This window comes from Canis aureus, chromosome 23 (genome assembly GCF_053574225.1).
Source record: "Canis aureus isolate CA01 chromosome 23, VMU_Caureus_v.1.0, whole genome shotgun sequence".
Taxonomy (NCBI): Eukaryota; Metazoa; Chordata; class Mammalia; order Carnivora; family Canidae; genus Canis; species Canis aureus.
In genome coordinates, this window is record NC_135633.1 from 11,178,300 (window position 1) to 11,190,640 (window position 12,341).

The window sequence follows — 12,341 nt, forward strand, 5'->3', positions numbered from 1 at the left end:
CTTCCCTCTTTCCCACCCCCTTTACAGGTATATGCATGCTCCCTCTCTCCAAAAAGAAAAAAGAAGTTGTAAGTCACATGATGTCCCACAGGTTCAAAAACCTCCAGTGGTTTCCCATCTCACTCAGAATAAAATCTAAAATCCTCCTCTTGCCCTCTAAGGCAGTGTTAGGATCTTGGTGGAAAACAGATGGATGTCATACTCACATTGAGGAATTTGGAGAGAATCTTCTAAAGGAATGTTTTATTTTATTATTATTTTTTAAAGATTTTATTTATGAGAGACAGAGAGAGAGGCAGAGACACAGGCAGAGGGAGAAGCAGGCTCCAGGCAGGGAGCCTGATGCAGGACTTGATGCTGGACTCCAGGATCACGCCCTGGGCTGAAGGCAGACGCTTAACTGCTGAGTCTACCCAGGCATCCCTAAAAGAACGTTTAATAAAGATGTGAGTGGGGTTTAGGGAAGCCACAGGGCATACTGCCTATGATTCCCTGGAGCTAGCAACTGTGGGGAGACATTAGGCATTTCCACCCCTAGTCTGAAGAGTGCAAGGGAACTCAGAGCTGGGGAGGGTCACCTGACAGAGCTGTGACCCTCTGTAAAGATTCCGGCCTTCTGATTTATTGCAGGTGCCTTCCATTGGCCAAACCTCACAGGAAGCCAGAGGTCAAGGGAGCCTGTTGATATGGTCCCTGAACATCAGGCTCCCAGGCAGCAGAGAAGGGTGGAGGGTGGGACTGGAGGGACAAGCGGAAAGCATCCAGTACAAAGGGCCCTGTGATCTGGCCTTGTCCAGCTACCTGTGTTCATCTCCTACCACTCTTTCCAGTCCTGGTGGCCTGGTTCCACAGACACTCTTCCCAGAGTCATTGCCCCTCTAATTCCTCTACCCGGAAGGCTCTTGGCCCAGCTATCCACGTGGCTTGTTCCTTCCTTCCTGAAAGGCCCTATCTAAAAGAGGGCCCCCTCCCACCCTTCGGGCCTGCTGTTGTTCAGAGGACGGATCACTACCTGACACGTCATGTTGATATTTTCAGATTATAAGATCCAAACAAGGACCTTGTTTGTTCACTGCTGTATCCCTAGCATTTAGAATAATGTCTGGTACATGGTAGGTTCTCAATACTAATGTATAAAATGTTAAAGGAATGCACATAAGAGTAGAAAAAAAGTTTTGGAGATCTTGGAAAGTCTTTTATCAACCATCACTGATAACTAATAAAGAATTTGACTTGGGGGACGCCTGGTTGGCTCAGCAGTTTAGCACCTGCCTTTGGCTCAGGGCATGATCCCGGGGTCCTGGGATCGAGTCCCATGTTGGGCTCCCTGCATGGAGCCTGCTTCTCCCTCTGCCTGTGCCTCTTGTGAATAAATAAATAAAATCTTTAAAAAACAAAAAACTGTGGTTGTAAAGTCAGGTGTCATTCTGACTTCCATTGCTTTGTTAGTAACCTATGTTTTGTTTTCCTTTTTTTTTTTTTTCTTTTTTTACTTGCTTTTAGGATCATCTCATCTCTTTATTGGTTAGTTTTCTCAGTTTTGTGATAATACCTTGGGTTTTCCTTTTTTTTTTTTTTTTTTTTCATTTGTTCCATGAGATACTCAGTAAGCTATTTTAGTCTCAAAATTGTCTTGCAGTTTGGGGAGATTTTCTTGAGTTATTTATTCCTTTAATGTTTCACACTATTTTCCGTGTTCTTTTTCTGGAACTAATTATTTGCTTACGCTTTCTGGACTGATGCTTTAATTTTTTTCATCTTTTACTAGCTATTGTCCATCTCTTTTCCTGCTTTCTGGGAGGTTTCAACTTTATCTTCCAATTTTACTTAGAGTTTCATTTCTACCTTCATATTTTAAATTTCCCAGAGTCGGTGATATGTTGGTAACTGTTCTATGTATATTGTTGGATGTGTATTTACATATGTGTGTATATACATGTATGTTGTGGATACACATATGTATGTTATACACATGCATGTGTGTTGTGTGTTGGCATGTTGGTGAATGTTTAACTCTTGTGAGGGAAATGACAACACTGATTTGTAGTGTTTACCTATTTCTGTGGTGTAAAAATTCCCACTATGGCCTATTTCAAACTACCAGCAGGATGTCACGATGTGGTGTTAGGAAGAGATGCTCAGTAGTAGCCATTATATAAGATTTCCCCTATACAGAAACAATTAACATAAGTGATTTCAAAACCATGAATAGGGCAGCCCCAGTGGCTCAGGGTTGAGCGCCGCCTTCAGCCCAGGGCATGATCCTGGAGACCTGGATCGAGTCCCATGGCGGGCTTCCTGCATGGAGCCTGCTTCTCCCTCTGCCTGTGTCTCTGCTTCTTTCTCTCTCTCTCTCTCTCTCTCTCTCTCTCTGTGCCTCTCATGAATAAATAAATTTAATTAAAAAACCATGAATAATAGTAAAACTATAAAACAATCAGGAAATGGTGAGTTTTGAGTATTTATTACTATTGTTTTGAATACAGTTTATTTACCTTTGAGTTCATTTTATTTTTAAATAATGTCTGTGTTTAACTGGCTTGCAGAATTCCTGAAAATTTAACAGTCAGCTCTTGTGAGCCCTTATGAACCAGATCCAGTTCGCCACTGCTCAGAGCTCATTTTTGTTCCTTTAATTTTTTTAAAGGTTTTTTTATTTATTTGAAGGGGACAGCACATGAGAGAGCGCAAGAGCAGGAGGAGGGGCAAAGAGAGAGGGAACCAGTGGCTCCCACGAAGCAGGGAGAATGTGGGGTTCTATCCCAGGACCTGAGATCATGACCTGAGCTGAGAGTAGATGCTTAACCGACTGAACCACCCAGGCGCTTCTAATTTTTTTTTTAATTTTTATTTATTTATGATAGTCACAGAGAGGGAGAGAGAGAGAGAGGCAGAGACATAGGCAGAGGGAAAAGCAGGCTCCATGCACCGGGAGCCCGATGTGGGATTCGATCCTGCGTCTCCAGGATCGCGCCCTGGGCCAAAGGCAGGCGCTAAACCGCTGCACCACCCAGGGATCCCTAATTTTTTTTTTTTTTTTAAAGATTTGATTTATTTATTCACAAGAGACACAGAAAGGGGGTTGGGCAGAGACACAGGCAGAGGGAGAAGCAGGCTCCATGCAGGGAGCCCGACGTGGGACTCGATCCCGGGTCTCCAGGATCACGCCCTGGGCCGAAGGCAGGCACTAAATCGCTGAGCCACCCAGGCAGGGATCCCATAATTTTTTTTTTTTAATAGAAAACTGTTGTTTCATAGCTGTCTTCTCATCTTAGCTCTTTCTGCCTCCACACTGTCTGGTTTTGCTGAGCTCCTTTGATGCTTGTTTGTCATTTATGTTAGGAGACTTTGCTCAAATACCCAGTCGTCCTTGCAAGAATTTGAATTGTGATGCCCACCGTACTGTATAGTGAATTGTATCCCGATGCAGTTACTCTTCTTCGCTACTAGGTGGCGTATATTGTGCTGTTGCTGGTGTAAATGCTACCATATAACCAGCAGCTTTGTGTAATTTAAATGTACTTTGACATTTATTATTTCTTTGATTTTCACAACTTCCCAAAAGTTAACTCCAGATATCCTTGGAAGGAGACTTGGAATGAATTCAAACATATATGTCCTATTTTAAAGATGGGGAGGGAGGGGCGCCTAGGTGGCTCAGTCTGTTGGTAGCCTGACACTTGGTCTCAGCTCAGGTCTTGATCTCAGGGTTGTGAGTGCAAGCCGCACGGTGGGCTTTGCACTGGGTGTGGAGCTTCTTAAAAAAAGAAAATGATGCAGAAATTGAGGTTTAGAAAAGGTAACTCAAACCAAGATCATTAGGATATCTAGTGTTCCATCAGTATATCTTGGCGATAGACTTTTACAATAGTTTTTTCCAAGTTTTTGTTTTTTTTTAATGAGGAGTACAAATAATAAAGACCCATGTTCAAGGCACCTGGCTGGCTCAGTCAGTAAAGCATGTAGCTCTTCATATGGGGGTCATGAGTTCAAGCCCCACGTTGGACATAGAGATATTTAAATAAACTAACATATATGTAGGTTTAAAAAAAGGACCCGTGAGGCAACCCGGGTGGCTCAGTGGTTTAGCGCCGCCTTCAGCCCAGGGCATGATCCTGGAGACCCGGGATCAAGTCCCACGGTGGGCTCCCTGCATGGAGCCTGTTTCTCCCTCTGCCTGTGTCTCTGCCTCTGCCTCAAAGGCAGGCACCAAACCGCTGAGCCACCCAGGGATCCCCAATTTTGTTTAGTTTTTTATGTTGGCTCCATGCCTAACGTGGAGCCTAATGTGGGGCTTGAACTCACAACCGTGAGATGAAGACCTGAGCTGACATCAAGAGTTGGATGCTTAACTGACTGAGCCACCCAGATGCCCCAAGGAATCAAATTTTAAAATCTCCAGACATCTAAGTGAAGTTAGGCACTGCTCTCTTTTATATTGTTTCTCCCTAATTTTGTTACCTATCAGTAAAAACTCAAATTCTCCCAAGCTAAGGATAGGAGTTGCCTTTCAGCTGCAAGCGAGTGCTGTTGCCAGCATCCCAGCCTCACCTGCAGTCATAGTGCTGCTTACACTCCTACGTGTTGTGTGGCTACAAACACAATGATGTATGTACTAGTAGCTGGGGAATGACAGTCCCCATATCAGGGTAGCGGCACCCCTCTAGCGGGAGGAACTGAGCAGGATTGGGCAGGACCACACAGACATCTTCACCTGTGTCTGTAATGCTTTCTTTTTAAACCTAGGTTTAGGTTCAAGGGGCTTTTGTTATAGTTTCTGTGTCTTTTTGTATGTCCAGCATAAAAAGTCTCTGTGAGGTCTACAATTGTAGAAGCAGTTTGCTCACTCAGCAGATATTTACTGAGCACTTCTGGGACAAATCCTCTTCTATACAGTAATGAACAGCAGTCTAGGGTCTGGATTCATTGCTAATTCATTCAACACACATGCACGGAGCTCCTGCTCTGGGTACCGTGCTATGCCAGATGCTCATAAGATGAGGCACTCGTGCTTGGTCCTGCACTCTGACAGGCTTGCCCACTAGTGTGGGGTGGGGCACATTATCCATGAAGTGTGCAGCCCTTGCAAGACAGGACTTAGCTTCAGAAGAGAGATAAAGTGTTAAGGAAAAATCATAGAATTCGGAGGGCTTCACAGAGGAGATGACAGTTAAGCTGGATCAGGAAGGACAAGCAGGGAGGGGGTGCACTGCAGGCAAAGAGCCTCCTAAGAAGAAGGAACAGCATGAGCAGAGTGTGGAGGTGGAGAGTGTGCAGGGTGAAGGTCCAGCGAGCATTTTAGTTTGATTGGTGAACTTAGTAAAGTCCGGGAAAGGAGTTAGGTCAACTGGGGAGGGCCCAGGTCCAGGTAGGTCTCCTACTTAGAGCCACTGGCTGTTAGTCAGGGCCAAGAGGGCCGGGGAACGGCAGCTGGGTGGGCAGAGAGAGGACCTGCCCAGACAGGGGCGGGGGGAGATGGATCTGAGTAGAATCCACAGGACCTGGCAGCTGTTTGAGCTTGGGTTGGAAGTGCTTTTCACAGGAGGTTACTCAGTGTCTCCTTGAACTCCTCCAGGGAGGGGAAGGTCACCATGTAAAAGGTTTGGGCTTTTGGTAGTTCCTCATTCGTGTACTGGATCTCACATGGAACTCCCCTGCACAGGAGTGCGTTGAGGGGGAAGGACGTGGAAGAGGAGGAGCTTGGAAAAGTCGGAAGCATGCAATTTCTGCAAGAGTCTGTGCGCTGGGGTCCTGGTAGTCAGGGCGCCTGAGGGCAAGCCCAGCTGGAGGTTATCAAAGGGGAGAGGCTGCCGTGGGGCTGCTGACCAGCAGGCTGCAGGTTGGGGCTGCTGGATTGCCTCCGTGGTGTCCGTGTGGAGATGTGATGAGACTGGTATGCCCTCCCTACCGGGGGAACTTGGGATGGAGACACCATCTAGGGCTGGAGGTGTGGGGGCAGTCTGTGTCATCCAGGAGATCCTGCTCTGCTGGCATTTCCTCTTCCAGTTTCAACTGATCTGAGGTCCTCTCAGCATGAGCCATCACATTGGCCCTCACACTCCAACAGCATGGCTTTAGGTTCAAAGATGGGGCCAAGACTGGTCTAAGGAAGACTGATAGGTACACTTCGAAGGTCACTAGAACAGAACCCCTCCCCGTTGCCCTAGATCTCTCCAGCTAACCTGTTGCAGTGCCTGAAATCCATCGCTGGAGAAGCACATACATTTCCTGGAGGGCCCGGCACATTATTCGAGAGCTTACTATAATACAGTTATTAACAAGTTCACCAAGATTTCAGAGGGTTTGGTTTTGTAAATTGTCAAACCCTACTCTTTTTTTTTTTTTTTTTTAAGATTTTATTTATTTATTCATGAGAGACGCACAGAGAGAGGCAGAGACACAGGCAGAGGGAGAAGCAGGCTCCTCACAGGGAGCCCAATGCAGGACTCAATCCCTGGACCCGAAGGCAAAAGCTCAACCGCTGAGCCATCCAGGCGTCCCAACCCTACTCTTAAGTAAAGTGTCATCATTTATACAAATCATCCCTAAGCACTAACTACTTTGAACTCAGGATCAGGGAATTATGGGTTAGAAACCCTTTGCCTCCATAATCTCACTGGAGCTTTACAGCAACCTCGTGCTGCAGAAATTATTCAAATTCTCTTTGCCTCAGTGTCCTCCTGTAAACTGGATGTAAAATCCCTTGTCCAAGTTCACATGACCCATATGAGGCCACAGAGACCGAGTATTAGATTTAGAAACGGGGCTTATTTCTTCCTACTTTCTCAAAGCAGTCTGGGGTGTGATACTCTCTACGTAGTGGAAGGGCAGTTCTCTGACCTTTGCAAGCGGGGTGAAGAACGGGTGGGGGCTAGAGAGGGAGTCATAGTCCCCATGGGTGGGTGGGTGAAGGCATCCAGAATCTGTGGCAGGAGGTCACTGAGGAAGTCGAACTGGGATTTTGGGTTGTGGTCTATTAGCCATTCAGGTGGTGAGACATTGGTCCTACTACCTCGGGGTGAAGAGCCTGGGATGGAGAATTTGAATTACTCCCTCAGGATGGACCCCCGACCTGTCAGTGCCTAAGCCCTGTTTCTCCAACCCCGCACTGCTTCCCAGTGGTGGCCAAGTCTCACTGCCTGGTTGAGTCTTACCTGGAAAAGGAGGTTGACCAGGCAGGCATGCTAAGTTCTGGAAGCAGCTAAAACTATTCCAGTCTCCAACACCTCCAAAAGCTAGGCCCTGGGGCAGGGAGGATGAGTGTTTCCAGTCCTAATGGAATCACTTTTTCCTACATCCTAGCAGACTTATTTCTGCCCTCGTGCCTCCTTTCCAAGATTGGAAAATCAGGTTTATTGGGAGTCATCTTCTGGGCTCTGCCCAACCTGCCCATTTCTTCATTCAGCAACGTTCTCTAAATGCCTACGATGGTCCTGGCCCCCTCCTCCCCTCTCTTATCCGTCTGTCCATCCATCCATCCATTTATCCATTCATCCATCCAGTCAACAAATATATATTGAACTATGTGTCAGGTGCTGTTTTAGGGCTCATGATACAAGAGTGAGCAAAACCAGACATGGTCCCTATCCTCATGGAGCCCGCGGGGTTTGGGAAGAGAGAGATATTCAAATAATCACTATACAACTGTAGATGGCATCTGTAACAAGTACTACAAAGGAGACTGCCTGGTGCTACAGGAGCCTCCAAGGTTGGGTGGGTGAATGGCACTAGGTAGGCCATGAAGGCTTCTCTGAGGAGGTGACACTTGAGCCCTTATCTGCAGGAAGGAGGAGCGAAGGAGGAGGGGGTGTGGGTATTGCTGGCGCAGGAATATAAAGGCCTTCTGGCAGAAGGGAGCACAGTAAGCGTTGGGGAGGCCGAGTGGGGCCAACAGGAGGGAGGGAGGCAGGCCCTTGTAGGCATTTTGAAAGATCTGCCTTTGCTTCAAAGCAACAGGGATAGAGGGTTTTCATCGGAGGGAGTGACGTGATCAGCTTTGCATTTTGAAAATGCTCTGTCAGCTTGCTGTGTGAAGGATGGAAGTGGGTGGATAGAAGGGCCTAGTGAATTTGTAAGAGCAGACCAGTAAGGAGGCCAGAGTCCAAAGGAGAGTTGACTGTAAGCTGGGACTAGGGGTTAGGGTAGAGATGGAGAAGAGTTGAAAAGTAAGAGAAACATCTAGAAAGTAAATTTGACAAGACTTGGGATTGGGTTGGTTATGGAGAAGGAGAGAGAGAGAGAGATAGGAAAGGTGACTGCCAGGTCTGGGACATGGGCAAGAGGAGGGATGGCGGTCCATTCCTGCAGGTGGGGGACACTGAGGACGGGGCAGGCAGGGGCAGCACGTTATGAGTGCAGTGTTGGAGATGCTGGGTTTGAACCGTCTTTAAGATATCCACACAGAAGGGTGCCTGCGTGGCTCAGTCAGTGTGGCTTGGGTCATGATCCTGGAGTCCCAGGATCGCGCCCTGTGAGTCTGCTTCCCCTCTCCCTCTGCTCCTCCCCCTGCTTGTGCTCTCTTGCTTGCTCACTCTCTCAAGTAAATAATAAAATCTTAAAAAAAAAAAAAAAAAAGATATCCACACAGAGATGCCAAATAATAACCACCACTTACCGGGCACTTACATGTGTTAGGCACGAGGTGGAGAGTATCAGCGCCACCGCTGTCGACAAGGACACGCTAAGGCTCTGAAAGGTAAAGTAGGTGGGAAGGTGACATACAGATCGGAAGCTCGGAAGCAAGCTCTGGGCCTGAGAGTAGGGTCCTCAGGGAGGAGTGGAAATGAAGCCATGGTCAGCCCCCGGAGAGGAGTCCAGCTTCTTCCCCCTCTTACCTCCACCCCACCGCCAGCTGGGCCCCCCTCACGCGCTGGGCAGTAAATGGGGTGCCTGGACCTACCCCGCGTGTGGCCAACGGTGTCAAAGGCGGCCGCAGTGAGGCCTCCTGCCCACTTGTCTCCTCGGAACCTTACTTTCTCCAATCAGGGCATCCCCAGCAATCCGGCAGGCCTGTGGCCTGGTAACTAATAGGGCTCCGAGCCCTGAGGCGCCAGCACCTGTGCGGTGGGCGCGGGGAGGGCCTTGTTGCTGGACACTGCGTGGGCCTGAGCCTGCTGCTGCCTCCCTGGAGCGCTGCGCGGGGGTGAACCAGGCATCGGGCAGTACTAGGCCTGGGGCACCCGGGGGGCTTCCTCGGTGACTGCCCCCAGTCACCCCAGCCACTGATCTCCCCAGCCGAGGCCCAGACATTTAGAGCGGGGCCATTCCTGCCATGCCCTCTGACTTCTTGACCCACAGAATCCCGAGCAAAATAAAATAGTTGTTTTGAGGCACAGAACATTGGGATCCCGTGTTTCACGGCAAAAGGAACCGGACAGCTTCCTGGAGGGGCGCGGGCTGGGGGTCCCCGGCCTCCTGGCTGCGGGGGACAGGGCAGTGGCTTCTCTCCACCTGCCGTGACTTCCCGTTCTCGCCTCCTCTCACCGACGGGAATTACACGTGGACGTGTCTGTCTGTCTGTCCTGTCCACTGGCGGGGAGCCCCTGTGGGGAGAGGAGGGCACGGCTGTCCCCGTCGCCACATAGCCCAGGCTCAGAGCCCGGCAAGAGGAGAACCAGAAAATGCTTGCTGGTCCATGCATGCTGCACGCCTGCACGCTGCCTGACGCTATTCCCCCGGGGGCACCCCCACTTCTTCCGGGCTCACAGGGGCGCTGGGCGGGAGCTCTTGCTGGCTGCTTCACAAAGATGTATGATTGGCCTGAAAGCACTTTTGCTGAAAGCATTCTCATAATACAACAGTTTGACCGAAACACTGGTTTGATTGAAAATAAATATTCCCATTTGCTCAGGTTATTTTTTTTCCCTATAGTGTCAGCTATTTTCATGCTTCACAGGGCAATTTTTAGCCAAGAGTTTTTTAAGCATTTTTGTCCATTTTCAGAATTTTTCAGAGTTTTCCCTCCTAACTATTCGTAATTTGCTTTAGCCTACTTTTCTGCTTTTTAGTATTTGTAGTGATTGAAAGTTGGAACAGCTTAAGAGTCTAATGGATGTGGGGTCCTGCTTGGGACCACTGACTTAGAGTCTCAGAGGAGGAAAACCAGATGGGGCACTTCATTGGGGTACTCATTTTTTTGTGTGTGATACATTGCAGCTTCAAGAAGGAAGGGGCTTCCCAGGGTCACGCAGTGAGGGGACAGTGAGGACCAGCATCCAGTGTCCTGGCTCCTGGCCTAGTACCCCTTCCCCTCTGTTCCTGCTCCAGGTAGGAGAAGAAATGGTCTCGAGGTGAAATTAAATCTTTCTTATGTCTCTATTTTCTGATGTTTCTGAAGGAATATAAATTGCCTTTGGACAAAAAGAAAAAAGAGTAAAAGAAAGAATAAAAAAATTCTATTACAGGGGATCCCTGGGTGGCTCAGTGGTTTAGCACCCGCCTTTGGCCCAGGGTGTGATCCTGGAGTCCCGGGATTGGGTCCCACATTGGGCTCCGTGCATGGAGCCTGCTTCTCCCTCTACCTGTGTCTCTGCCTCTCTCTCGTGTGTGTCTCTCATGAATGAATGGAGAAAATCTTTAAAAAAATTCTATTACAGACATTTCGACCTGAGTACCCTCACCCCCTCCACTGCACCGTGTATAGACAGGGTAGGAAGGCTGCCCGCCCACGCAGCTTTGCCTCTTTTAAGACAGTGGCCTTTAGGGACATTCTGGCTTAGACTTATGATCACACAGGTCCCGGCTTTGAGCCACAGGGTCCAGGAAAAGCCAGTATATTCTGGGGGCACATATCCCTGGACCTACCCACCCAAGACGGAGGAGATGCCAAGTGGGGGGCAGTAGGCCCTGCAGAAGGCCACAAGCCCCAGGAAGTGCCACCAGAGGGCAGCAGGAAGCTGGCCCGAATCTCTTAGGAGTGTGGGGGGGCCCCCCACCCCTGCTAAGAGTATCCCTGGGGGGCCGCGGGCTCCTGGGAGGAGCATTTTGGTCAGGTTCAGAGGGAAAGGAGTGGAAAAGCTAGGTTTGTGTTTGGGGATGGCCCGTGTAAGCTTGGGGAGACAGGAATTAAGAAGTCAAAATTGCCAGAGGTGAGGATGGGAACTAAAAGCTCTGGGCGGGCTGGGAGGGGCTGTGTCTGTTTTCTGGAAGCAGCTATATCCTTTTTTCTTTTTTTTTTTTTTTAATATTTTATTTATTTATTCATGAGAGACACAGAGAGAAAGGCAGAGACACAGGCAGAGGGAGAAGCAGGCTCCATGCAGGGAGCCCGATGTGGGACTCGATCCCAGGACCCCAGGATCATGCCCTGCGCCAAAGGCAGACGCTCAACCGCTGAGCCACCCAGGCGTCCCTGGAAGCAGCTATATTCTTAGAACAGTGCCTGGAATACAATATATATTAAATTAGTGTTTGGTAATTGAATGTACAAATGGAGATACTGCTGGGCGGGGCAAGGTGGGGAAGAGAGGGATGGCGGGTGTTTGAGTGGAAGACAAAACACAAAGAAATTTTACCTGTTTGTTGGGCAACATGCCAATAATCTCTTTAAATTCATGATCCCTCTTTTCTTTCTTTTTTTTAAAATATTTTATTTATTTGTTCATGAGAGACACACACAGAGAGAGAGAGAGAGAGGCAGAGACACAGGCAGAGGGAGAAGCAGGCTCCATGCAGGGAGCCCCATGTGGGACTTGATCCCAGATCCTGCGATCACGTCCTGGGCCGAAGGCAAGCACTCAACCGCTGAGCCACCCGGGTGTCCCATGGTCCCTTTTTTCAAGTTAGCTTTTAAATTGAAAAATAGTACATTCTTATGATTAAAAAATATGAAACAGGGATGCCTTGGGTGGCTCAGTTGGTTAGGCGTCTGCTTTTGGCTCAGGTCATGATCCTGGCTGGGGGTGTCCTGAGATTGAGCCCCATGTGGGGTTCCCTGCTCAGTGGGGAGCCTGCTTATCCCTCTGTCTCCCCTCACCCTGCCCCCCTCACGTGCTTTCTCTCCCTCTTAGATAAATAAATAAATAAATAAATAAATAAATAAATAAATAAATAAAATATATATTTTTAGATTTTATTTATTTATTCATGAGAGACACACAGAGAGAGAGAGAGACAGAGAGAGAGGCAGAGACACAGGCAGAGGGAGAAGCAGGCTCCATGCAGGGAGCCCGACGTGGGACTCGATGCGGGGTCTCCAGGATCACACCCTGGGCTGAAGGCAGTGCTAAACCTCTGAGCCACCCGGACTGCCCAATAAATAAAATCTTTAAATAAATAAAATAAAAAATAGGAAACAAAAATTTAAAAATAAATCTCCCAGGACACCTGGGTGGCTCAGTGGC

General features: G+C 48.4%; 1 long non-coding RNA gene across 2 annotated transcripts in view; it reads right to left on the reverse strand.

Moving 5' to 3' along the window:
- Nucleotides 1-228: 228 nt before the first annotated feature.
- Nucleotides 229-12,341, reverse strand: part of LOC144294606 (uncharacterized) — a 32,985-nt gene continuing 20,872 nt past the window's right edge. Inside the window, exons 4-5 of one of the 2 annotated variants that reach the window (XR_013361955.1) lie at nucleotides 8,626-8,688; nucleotides 229-423 (exon numbers count right to left, since the gene is read on the reverse strand). This is a non-coding gene — a long non-coding RNA (uncharacterized LOC144294606). Of the gene's footprint in view, nucleotides 424-8,614; nucleotides 8,689-12,341 lie in introns of both variants that reach the window. The other variant, XR_013361954.1, reaches the window with a different exon arrangement.